The following is a 12,394-nucleotide window of genomic DNA, read 5'->3' as shown; positions in this document are numbered from 1 at the left end:
TAATGAGTTTAGTGCTTTCTTTTTAAAAGAGTTTTTTTGTTTTGTTTTTAATTTTTGTTCTTGTTTTTAAGAGAGAGAACAGTTAGATTTTCAGGAGGTAAACTATGCTAGTCACTTGAATGATGGGATATATCACTTGTTGTTGCTGGTTTTGTTCAGTTGCTTAGTTGTGTCTGACTCTTTGCAACCCATGGACTGTAGCCCCCACCAGACTCCTTGGTCCATGGGATTTCCCAGGCAGGAATGAACCCACTGAAGTGGGTTGCCATTTCCTACTCCACAGGATCTTCATGACCCAGGGATCGAAACTGTGTCTCCTGCATTGCAGGCGGATTCTTTAACACTGAGTCACCTGGGAAGCCCCAGTGCTTTTCTATGTATGGGAAGTTGCAAGAGTCTGGGCTCATTGGACTCACTCCTTTGATATTCATCTTAGCTCTCCAGGGCCAGTGTTTTGTTCTTTCTCCATCCTGAGTCCCCACAGGGTGCACTGTTAGTGGTGGTTGGAGCAGCTGAGGGCTTGGCAGTTGACAGCTTCTTTGTCTCCATTCTGAGTCCCCTCAGGGCTCATCATGGTAGCAGGGAGGGAGATGCGTTGGGGGGTGGGGGGTCGGGGCGCAGGCGGGGGGCGGTGGCAGTGACTTGATGGCTGCAGCATCCTTTGTCTGCTGATACTGCGGCACCACTTTTCATTCACACAGGTATATCTTACTGGATTCCTGGAACCAGCGACACCTACGAAGCATCTCTTGGGCATCAGGAAGCTCGAGTTTTCTCCTCCCTTGAGTCAGAGACATGAAAGAAGGGCCACACCTAAAATAATGCCAAAGAACTTTGAAAATGATTGCTCCTAGAGTCATCCGTAGCCTCTGGAGAAGTTAAACTAAACATCTCCAGGACTCCATCCTGGTTCTAACCACAGGACAGGACAGGTTCCATCTTCAAGGACCAAAGGGACCCAGAACACCATCGCACTCCAGTTAGTTGTCCAGGTTCCTGCCCTCTGTCCTGGCTCCCTGGGTTTTGTTGTAGTACTTCTTAGTGAAAATGTCTTGCTTTTGGAAGAGCTTAGTCTTACTTGAAGGCTCAAAGCATTCCAGTAACCAAGGTCCCTGAGCAGGCACCCTTCCCCCTTCTATGTGCTAGAAGCAACAACATCGGGGAAATGCCCAGAGTGGTGCCCAGAACATGAGAGAGACCCATGCATTTCTGTCCCCTCTACTGTCACTGTGGGGTGCAGGTGGCCATGTGCCCCTGTCACCCTGGGGACACATGTGTCACCATGAGCACAGCCATGAACTTGACTTTGGCTGCCTGCAGAGGAGGCTTAGATATGGGTGCATTGTCAGCCAGTGGACATCAAACAGCATTAAAATAGAACACTGAGCTGAGAGAGAAAATGAGAGGCCACTTCCTGTGGCTGCAGAAGGCAGGTGAAGGCTGGAAGGCCATCAAGGAGGAAGATAGCTGATGGGACCCTCAGAAGGACAGGATGCTGGTGGGTCTCCAGGGAAGAAAAGTTATGACAAACCTAGACAGCCTATTAACAAGCAAAGACATCACTTTGCCAACAAAGGTCCATCTAGTCAAACCTATGATTTTTCCAGTAGTCATGTGTGGATATGAGAGTTGGATCATAAAGAAGGCTGAGCACTGAAGAATTGATGCTTTTGAACTGTGGTGCTGGAAAAGACTCTTGAGAGTCCACTGGACTGCAAGGAGATCAAACCAGTCAATCCTAAAGGAAACCTACCCTGAATATTCATTGGAAAGACTAATACTGAAGCTGAAGCTCCAATACTTTGGCCACCTGATGCGAAGAGACTACTCATTGGGAAAGACCCTGATGCTGGGAAAGATTGAGGGCAGGAGGAGAAGGGGGAAACAGAGGATGAGATGATTGGATGGCATCATCAGCTCAACGGACATGACTTTGAGTAAACTCCAAGAGTTAGTGAAGGATAGGGAAACCTGGTGTGCTGCAGTCCACGGGGTCACAAAGAATTGGACACAGCGGAGAGACTGAACCACAAAAACTCCAGGGTAGGAAGAGCATGCCTGGGAGGAAAGCGTGTTTGCTGAGGGCAGAAGTAAGGGCAGGGATGAGCAGGACCCCACCTGGACTGAGGGGCAGGTGGGCCAGGCAGAGCTCAGGGAAGGCAGCCAGCAGAGACTAGTCAGATCATTTCAGCAAGAAGCCCCTAAGTTTCTGGTTTCTGGGGTGATCAGTGTGGTGGAAACAGTTTTGGGAAAATGCTGATGATGCAAGACAGGAGGTGGGGGAGGCTTCTCAGAGTCCACTGCAGGACAAGGAGGCAGGACGGCTCTAGTCATCCTGCCACCTTCTCACTGGCATTTTCCCATGAAAACTCCTGTGGACTCAGGTTGGAGATGAAGCTACCCAGTCGAAGCCATCAAGGCACTGGTTTGGGGTGGAGGAGGCAGCCTCTCTCCCCCAGGGATCAGTTGGGGGGACACTCATTATTCCCCAGTGCCTCCTGGCCCCCCAGGCCTGAGCACCCACTCAGACAGAACCAGCCGAGTGATTAGGTGATGTGTCTTATGTGGTGGGTAAGAGGAAACGCAGAGCAGGGAGAGAGAGCAGAGTGGTCTCCTTGCCAGGTCACAGGTGAAGCCTCTGCAAGGTAGTGTCCGAGCAGGTGGACAAAGTATCAGAGCTTCAGCTTCAGCGTCAGTCCTTCCAATGTATATTCAGGGTTGATTTCCTTTAGGATTGACTAGTTTGATCTCCTTGCAGTCCAAGGGACTCTCAAGAATCTAGCCCTAAATCTAATGGCAAGTGTCCTTATAAGAGACACACAGAGTAGAAATACACAGAAAAAGGAGGAGGCCATGTGGAGATGGAGGCAGAGGATGGAGGGATGCAGCTACAGGCCAAGCAATACCTGGGTCACCAGGAAGCAGAAGTGAGGAATGGGCTCTTTTTAGAGCCTCTGGAGGGAAGATGGCTGCCAGCATCTGGATTTTATATTTCTTCTCTCTAGAATTTTGACAGAACAAATTTGCATTTTTCAAAGCCCCCCCGGTTTGTGAGACATTGTCACAATGGCCCTAGGACAAGAATACAGATATAGATGTGAACTAGTGGCATCAGGACTGCTGAGGTAGCTTTGGAATGCGTGTTCTTGGATCCCACTGTTGAGTTAGCATTTAAGGAATCCCATCATTTTTAAAGGCTCCCAGATGATTCTTACACGTGCTGTCCATGGACTTGAGCTTGAGAACCACTGTTCTGATCCAATCCTCTCTTTAAGCAGTTGCAGGAAGAGAATTTCCTCCATGACCTGGAGCACGCTGGGAGTACAGGGTCCTAGTCCCAGCAATACCACCAACTCCTTACTCACAACTCTTTGACGAATGACTGGTGGATGGGCCAACGGTGTGGGTGAAGGATTTCTCAGCCTTGTCTCCCCTGGCTTCTCTAGAAAACAGGCTCAAAGCTGGGTTCAGGGACCTTGGGGAGGGGACCAATGTCTTTACCTTCAAGAAAGATGACTGGTGCTGACATTCCCACATTTTTCTCTCCTTATCCAAGCCTCCTGCCATTTTGGAAAACCACAACTGGGTACTGATTTCTCCCTTACCTTTTCTTGCATTGTTTCTTCTTAGATGAGATTCAGGCTAAATGTACTTTCAGGTAGACCTGGGGAGGAGAGCATCAGCTCCAATTTACTCATTAGAGTAAAAACATAATCTCATAAAGTCCTAAGGACAGCAAGGACAGCCTCATGCAACTCAAGTATCCATCTGTTGACCCTCCCTTCCCCTCAGACAGAAGAAGGACCTCAGCCCACTGGATAGGGTCAACCTGGGAGCCCTAAGAAGCAGCACTGCTGTTAGACATATGATTACTATGTCAATATTACTACCACCATTTAGTTAAATTAAATCTACTCTTCAACTATTTTTGTAAGAAATCAATATATGGCACATGTATCTCTCTTTGTCCTGTCTTATTCTTTTCTATTTGGATACACTTTAATCATTCCATATAATTCAAAAAGGAAATCGAAAATGAAAGCTGCCAGGATTAATTTGTCACCAATCAATTTTCTCATATTTGGGACAATCACTAATGCATCGGCGCCCACCCACTCTCACCCTCCCCGCTTGTCATAATGGACTTTGGTCGATATGACTTTTGATGGCAAAACTCACCCTCTGCGACCTTCTTGTGAGCCCTCCTGTCATCCTGTCTGTGGCAGAGACAGTAAATGGTTGTGATAAGCCATTTTATGTTATGATGTGCATTCTTTAATCTGAAATATGTTTGCTCCCCCTGCAAATCCCACTGCAAAATGAAAGTCAACTTTTCTTCATTGATCAACAAGAGCCTTTACTGACAGTCACTGTGCCAGGAGCAGGAGATATGGATATGAATGAGCCACAGTCTTATCCATGGTCTTACTGGGGGACAAGAGGAACCCTGCAATTCCCAGTGTAGAGAGGGCTGTGCTAGGGATACACAGCTGGGGCTTTGGGAGTGCAGAGGGGGAGCCCTGCCACCAAGGAAAGGATGGCTGAGGAAGTGTTTTATGGGGAACTGTAGGTTAACCCAGAAGGACCTTTCCATCTGGCAGTGGAGGTTGGCCAGTGGGGAGGCTTCATAGCACAACATGTCCTACGACTCTGAAGACCTGAGTTCAAATCTTAAACCCATAATCAAGCAGAATCTCATCCCTGACTCCATGCACATTAGGAGTCCAGGGTCCTGGAAGTTCTATTACTAATGTCTCACTTGGGGCTTTTTGCTGAATGGTTAGTGGATGGGCCAAGAGTGTGAGTGAGGGGTTTCACAGCCTTGCCTCCCCCGATTCCTCTAGACAACGGGCTCAAAGCTGGGCCCAGGGACCTTGGGAATGGGGGACAAATGTTTTTGCCTTCAAAGAAGAAGAAGAAGACTGGTGCTGACATTCTCACAGTTTTCATTCTTTATCCAAGCCTCCAGCCACTTTGGAAAACCCCAAATGGGTATCCATTTACCCCTCACTTTATCTTGCATGATTTCCTCCTTAGCTGGGATTCAGTCCAAATGATTTGTGATGCATTGTACTTCCAGGTACACCAGGGGAAGAGAGCATTAGCTACACTTTAATCATTAGAGTAGTGAAATGATCCCACAAAGTCCTAAGAACAGTGAGAACAGCCTCATGAAACTCAAATGTCCATCCCTTGGCCCTCTCCTCCCTTCAAGACTTTAGCACCATGGATGGGGTCAGCCAGGGAGACCTAAGAAGTAGCATTGTTCTTAGTTATATGATTACTATATTCCTAAGCCTCAACTTCCTCATGTGAAAATGGAAATGGTAATTTTACTCTCTTGGCAGAGTTGTGATGAGGTTTAAATGAGATAATCCATGCAAAGCTCAAAACCTAGTATACGTCCGGCAGACTCTCAATGTGTCAACTGTCACTGCCACTGCATCAACACAGGCTTTGTCTCCATCATCACAGGCTCCATCTCCATCATCACTATGGCTTCCATTGTCTGCAAACCCCCAGTCCCCCAAAACAACATGGCAACTTGAGAAATCTTGTACATAGCACCCAACCTGGCCCTGTGTCAGGTTAGGGACATGGTTACCTGGCAGATGTGCCTTCTTCATCCAGTTGATAACACTTGCCTTTTAATGTACCATCAACAGAGAAAGGGCTACTAGGAGCTCCTCATTACAGGACCAATTTTGGTAAATGTTCTGTACGTGCTTGGGAAGAAAGCACCTGCTCTGTTTGTTGGATACACACTCCATGTACCACATTCATCAGTGACATTATTTAATTTTTTCTTCCTTTAGAAATTTTGCCTGCTTTAGTCATAATTTTGGTAAAGATCCAATAGGATTGTGGATTTATCTATCTCTCCCTATAATTCCATCAGCTATTGCCTTATATGGTTTGCAGCAATTTTATTAGGTGAATACAAAGTAGAATTGTTATGTTTTCCTGGGAAATTGACCAATATATCATAATGTATTAACTCTATTTCTTTTAATGCAGTTTGGTATTATATGCTATTTTTTCCTGACATTAATATATCTATCATACATCCTGCTGCTGCTGCTGCTGCTGCTGCTGCTGCTAAGTCACTTCAGTCATGTCCAACTCTGTGTGATCCCATAGACAGCAGCCCACCAGGCTCCCCCGTCCCTGGGATTCTCCAGGCAAGAACACTGGAGTGGGTTGCCATTTCCTTCTCCAATGCATGATAATGAAAAGTGAAAGTGAAGTCACTCAGTCGTGTCCGACCCTCAGCGACCCCATGGACTGCAGCCTACCAGGCTCCTCCATCCATGGGATTTTCCAGGCAGGAGTAGTGGAGTGGGGTGCCATTGCCTTCTCCTATCATACATTCTACTGGTTCTTAATTGCATAGTCTAACTTTTTCCATCCCTTTGTTTCTAAACATTTATCCTCATTTTTAACGTGGGTTTCTTATAAGCATAAGTTTGAATGTCTTTTTAAAAATTGGATCTCACAATCTATGTCTTGCAAATTTAGTCCATTTACATTTACTGTAATTACAGATACATAGCATTCATTTCCACAATTTTACTTTCTACAATTTGTGTACTTTTACTACATTTCCGTCCTTTCTTGCCTCTCCTTTTTTGAGTTTGTTTTTTTTTTTCTAGATGTGTGACTTTGGGCAAATCACTCAATCTCTCAGTGCCCTTATCTATAAAAGTAAACATGGTAATAGGGGCCCACATCAGTGAAACATTTTAAGGATTACATGAGTTCCTATATGAAAAATTTTAGAGTAGCACCTAACATCATTAGCATAGTCTTTGCACTTTAGTTTCTTATTTCTCTTTTTCCTTTTTTTTTTTTTTTTTTTTAGCTTAGAATTTATGTACCATTTCTACTCTTTCAGTAGTTTTCCTTGGAAATTCATCATGAATACTTAATAAAGCCTAAGGCAACATTACAACCCCCAAGTAACCAAAGCAAGAGCCTGAAAGCCGTGCTGCTTCTGACCTTGATATTTCTACTCAAAATTCTCATGAATTAGAAATATTATTTTATTCAAATACTTTTCCTATTAAAAATTATTGTGCACCAACTCTGTGCCAGACAGTGTTCTGGGCTCTGAGGGTATAGATAAGGCTCTTTGGATTTACCTGTTTCATTCTTCACCATCCCTTCTGGTGCTCACACCTTCTTTCTGGAATCATTTTCCTTCTCTTTACAGTATAATTACTTTCCAAGGTTGAGTGGAAAGGTGGTAAATTCACTTTATTTTTATTTATTTAAAATATCTTTGGGCTTCCCTGGTGTCTCAGTGGTAAAGAAACCATCTGCCAATGCAAGAGACATCGGTTCAATCCTAGGTCAGGAACATTCCCTGGAGAAGGAAATGGCAACCCATTTCAGTATTCTTGCCTGGGAAATGCCATGGACAGAGGAACCTGGTGGACTACAATCCATGGGGTCCCGAAAGAGTCAGACATGACTTAGCGACTAAACAACAACGTATCTTTTTTTTAATCTTTTGCTGAAATCATAGTTCTAGTCTAATGTTAAATTTCTCTCAAGGGTTTGAAGGTGTGACTCCACTTTCTTCTAGTTTCCATTTTGCATTTTGAGACCTTTTCTGTCAAACAAATTGTCACCCCTTTACAGATTTTTTTTTTTCTCTTTGGGTATCTCTTTAAGTTTTGCATCTTTCTGTTTGGTTATCTGCACTTTTACCACAAGGTGCCCAAGAGAGTGGATTTTTTTTCCACTTATTCTTACGAGGCAGTGTGCTTCTTACATCTGTGGATTCGTATCTTCCAAAAACGCTGTAAAACCCTTGGCTATTGCATCTTAACATATTATCTCTTCTCATTTTGAGGTCTTTTCCTCTTCTGGAACTCCAGATAGATTTACACTGAAGTCTTCCACTCAACTGTCCATACCTTTTGATCTTTCTTGTTTCTCTTCTTTTTAATTCTCCATGGTTTATTATGGGTTATTGCTTGAGGTCTATCTTCCTGTTCATTAATTCTTTCCTCAGTTGTGCCCAGTTTGCTTTTCTACAAAGACACTAAATTTTTCATTTAAATAATTTTACCCTCAATTTCAAAAAGTTCTGTTTTTTCGCTCAGTCTACCTGCTGCTGCTTCCTCATTTTGCAATTCTATTTTCATTTTTTCTTTAAATGTTCCTCACACTGTTATCTGGTATTCTTCTCATAATAATTTTAGCATTTCATTTCTTGGGAAAATAAATCTGGATGTATTGTTTTTGCAGATTTTTACTCTTGGTAGATTGTCCTGGTGATTGTTGATCATGAACTCAAATCAGTGAACCTTCCTGTAGGTACCTAAATGGAGAATATTTTCCTCAAAAGAGGATTTTTATTCACTTCGGCCCTAAGTCTGTGGAAGCCATCACTCATGGTTGTTCTATCTTCCTTCCACAACTCCAGGCTTCATGTGGAGTCTTGGAGTTAATTTTTCTCCTTGCTCTTGGCTTCCTGCAAGGAAGCTTTGCTACACACATGGTTCACAGCTCAGGGGTTTTGCTTTTCTAGCTCCCCCTTTTAAGTCCTCTTTAAGTTTTCCATGCAAACCCAGTGAGGCAATAAAAATTATGCTTTATGCAAGAACCAATTGTTTTGTAGCTAAGAGGCTCCCAAGAGTATCTCTCCATTTCTCATTGTCATAATCCTTGACTGAACATTAAAGGGAAATGTAATTATGAGTATGATGTCATTGACAAAAAACCAGTAATGTATCACATTTCAGATGATTCCAAATGAAGCTTTGGTCTGTTTCTCTCTGCTCACACTTTCTTATCACCCATTACACAATATCATGGTTTAAAGGTGATCCTACAAGGCTGTAGGATCCACTAGGAAGTAAAGTGTAGAAGGGGAGGACTTCTCCCGAGTTATTCACCAATGTTTCCTCATCATATACAGCAGTCTCTGGCACATAGTAGAAGTTAATTAAATATTTGTTGTCTTCTGAATGGACATCAGGTTGACTCTCCAAGACTTCTTCCAAATTAAGAAGAAAACTGAATTCTCATGTGCTATCTTCCCATGCCCACTGCCACACACACACACACACACATACACACACACACAATGCTAGTATTTGGGAGAATCTGGGCATAATTTCAATAGCTTTTTGACTTTCTGCATGTTTTGTTATGTCTGTCTGCAGGCTGTGCACACCCACAGGAGAGGACCGGCCTTCTACTGTGAGATGAGACTATTCCTGGGCCTGTCTCATTGGGAATGTCTTCCACAAAGTATTAAGTCACCACTTGTTTTTCAAGTCTCATCTGGAGCAGAGGTTCAAAATCACCTGGAAGACTTGTTCAGACAGAAATTGCCGGCTCAACTCTCAGAGTTGCTAATTCAGTAAGTCTGGAGTGGGGCCCAAGAACTTGCAATTCTAGAAGCTTCTGTGCCACGACTGGCCAGTGTCCACGCATTGAGAACCCCTAATCTAGGGTTTTCTCATGCAGCCATTCATTGGGCCATCTCACTCATTTGGAGGTGTCTCCAATTGGAGTCTTAGAAACCAGTGTAACTCCCAACAGGAAAAACAATGCTTGTTCTTTTCTATACTTTCTGTAACGGGGGCATATTTACTTTGTACTTTTAAAAAATCCAACTAAACATGTACTAAACACACACATATCCACAGCACGAGACCCTTCTGGATCATTCTAAATTCCCTCCATGGTTGTGGCTTTACAGAAAATTAACTTTAAAACAAAGTGCCAAAGCAAGCACAGGAGAAGCAAGTTTGATGGGTACAAATTGCAAGTTCTCATATGCAAATGCATAATAATCAGTTGTTTCAGCAGCACATCTTTTATCCCGTCCCTTCTGGAAGGCTGACACCTCCTGCCTTGTTTTGTTGAGAAGATTGATGGTCTAGGGTAGGGATACAGACAAAGCTCTCAGTGTTCTCTTTCATCCGCTGCTCATCCCAGAGCACAACCACTGTAATAAATGCAGTGTAAAAGATGGGGTGTCAGCATAATTAGTTCTTCAGCAGAAAGATAGTTGGTGATTTATAGACAAGCGTCCATGCATCCCTTTGTTCTTAACCTAAAGTCAATAGCAAAATGAGAAAGTCCAGTGGAGATTCATGGACAATCCAGTTTAGTTGTCTTATAGACAGAGTATCACATGTCAATATAATATTACTATCATCCAGAAAAAAAAGAGGTATTATAAAAACCTTGCCTCATTTTTCTTTGATCATTTACTGTATCTCGACCCTGACACATTAGCAATGCTGATCAGAAGTTGTGTCTCTCTTTTCTCACCAGGCCTCCCTTCCTTCTTTTCCCAAATTGAAGACTCACCTGTACAGAATGCTCCTCTCTGTTGGCACAGAGTGTGAAAGTGTTGCCCACACACTGGTTGGCTCCTAGGGGCCACAATCCATGGTGCCTTGTATCCATGCCGTGCTGCTGAGGGCCATGCTCTCCCCTCCCTCTGGCTGAGATGAAAAAGGTTTTAAAGTGAAGCAGCTCAAATCCAGGTTGAAGCCATGAAGGGGACTCTGAGCAGGTGAAGACACTTTCTCCCTCTGCCTTTCCCTCTCCCTGCCCAAGGTCTCTTGCCACAGGTACACGGCCAGGGGTGTTTGGGGGCAGTCATTGCTGGGTCCAGAATTTGCATGTGTGCTGGTGCCATCAGGTAATAAGACCAAAAAAAACAGCCAACCAAAATAAAACTTTTTATTCACTGGAAAGACTGATGCTGAAGCTGAAACTCTTGTACGTTGGCCACCTGATACAAAGAGCCAACTCATTAGAAAAGATCCTGGTGTTGGGGAAGAATGAAGGCAAAAGGAGAAGGGGGCAGCAGAGGGTGAGGTGGTTAGATAGCATCACTGACTCAATGGACATTAATTTGAGCAAACTCCAGGAGACAGTGAAGGACAGGGAAACTTGGTGTGCTGCAGTCCATGGGGTCCCAGAGTCAGACATGACTTAGTGACTGAACAGCAATAACATCAATGATAAGGCAGAAACTGGAGAATGTAGTTTAGGGTTACAGCCACAGGGGACATCTTGATTCTCAGCCTCCAAGTGAAACTTACCTACCCCTGGGTCATCACAGGCAGCGCTGTAAATGGAGCAAGGTGAAGACAGAACTAAGCCATCTGAGCCACTTCCTTTTCCCAAACTCACCAGTGATTGTTGTCTAGAGGTCAGGGGAGGCCATGGGTGTTTTTGTCCTTTCCCAGGGAAACGTGAAGCCAAGAGAAGAAGGTTCTGCTTCACCTACAACTTCTGATATGGACTCAAGATACTATAACAAGAGGGTCCGTCTTATGAGTGGTCATGGGGTCATGTACTGAGTGGTAACTGCTGGCATCCAGCTAAGTGCCCAGCAACTCACATTTGTAGAGACATCCATGGGGTGTCACCTCTTCTGCCAAGAGAGCTGGGGCTGGGCAGAGCTGCTGTGGGCCATTTCACAAAACGAGGCACACTGTCCTGCCTTTCTCTTGCATGGTAACGATGTGGGTTGAGGCAGAGGTCTGGGGGAGGAGGGTCACAAAGACTTCCTCTATTCCTAGTGCTGGGGATGCATTGGTCCTTCTGTGCAAACAGGAGCCTCTATCAGCAGAGAAGGGAAGATTAGGCACAGCCCTCTGTCTACACATTCCCCCTCGAGGCCCCTGCCGACACAAACTAGCATCAATGTCCCTCTCAGGTTCCCTGTCCTAACCCCCTTGGTCCCTTAGTCCAGCCCATTTATTTTCATCTCAAAGGAAGAAAAAGTCTCATTTGCCTTGACCGGTGTCCATTGAGCCTCTCGTGTACCAGGTTAGTCTTTTTTTAGGGCCAGAAGACAGACTCCCAATGTTTTCTGAAATGGAAATAGAATTCCCAAGAAAGAAACAGTGATAGGGGAGGGGAAGCTGTGCAAAGGAGAAAGGAGGGGGTCCAAAGGAGGGTCTCCATCACCAGGCGAAGAACTTCTAGAAAGCTGGGCGGTGCAGCCCAAGCCTGGCTGAGTCTGGCAGCTGCCTCCAAAAACAGACCAGGAGGCCTTTCTCCTTCTGGAACTGTCATTCTCTGAGGTCATATACAGCCTCCAGCATCCTCTAGGCTCCCCTCTCTAAACTCATTCATATTAGGGGAAGGTAGCCTTTCCAGGGGGAAGCTTTGAGCATCTCTCTGGGATGTTTAGCAGTCAGGGTGTATGAGGGTATGGAGTACAGTGACCAGGAGCACTCCAGAGGGTCCCTTCACTTCTTTACAAGGAAGGGACTTTGATCTCCCAGGCCACGTTCATGTCCTAGGAACCCACACTTTGATAAAGAACATGCACTTATTTAGTATTCATTTGGTTGCACCAGGCCTTAGTTGCAGCATCTTCATTCCAACACATGGTATCTTTAGTTGT

Source organism: Bubalus bubalis, chromosome 5, assembly GCF_019923935.1.
Source record: "Bubalus bubalis isolate 160015118507 breed Murrah chromosome 5, NDDB_SH_1, whole genome shotgun sequence".
NCBI classification, from domain to species: Eukaryota; Metazoa; Chordata; class Mammalia; order Artiodactyla; family Bovidae; genus Bubalus; species Bubalus bubalis.
Note: the sequence above shows the minus strand (reverse complement) of the source record.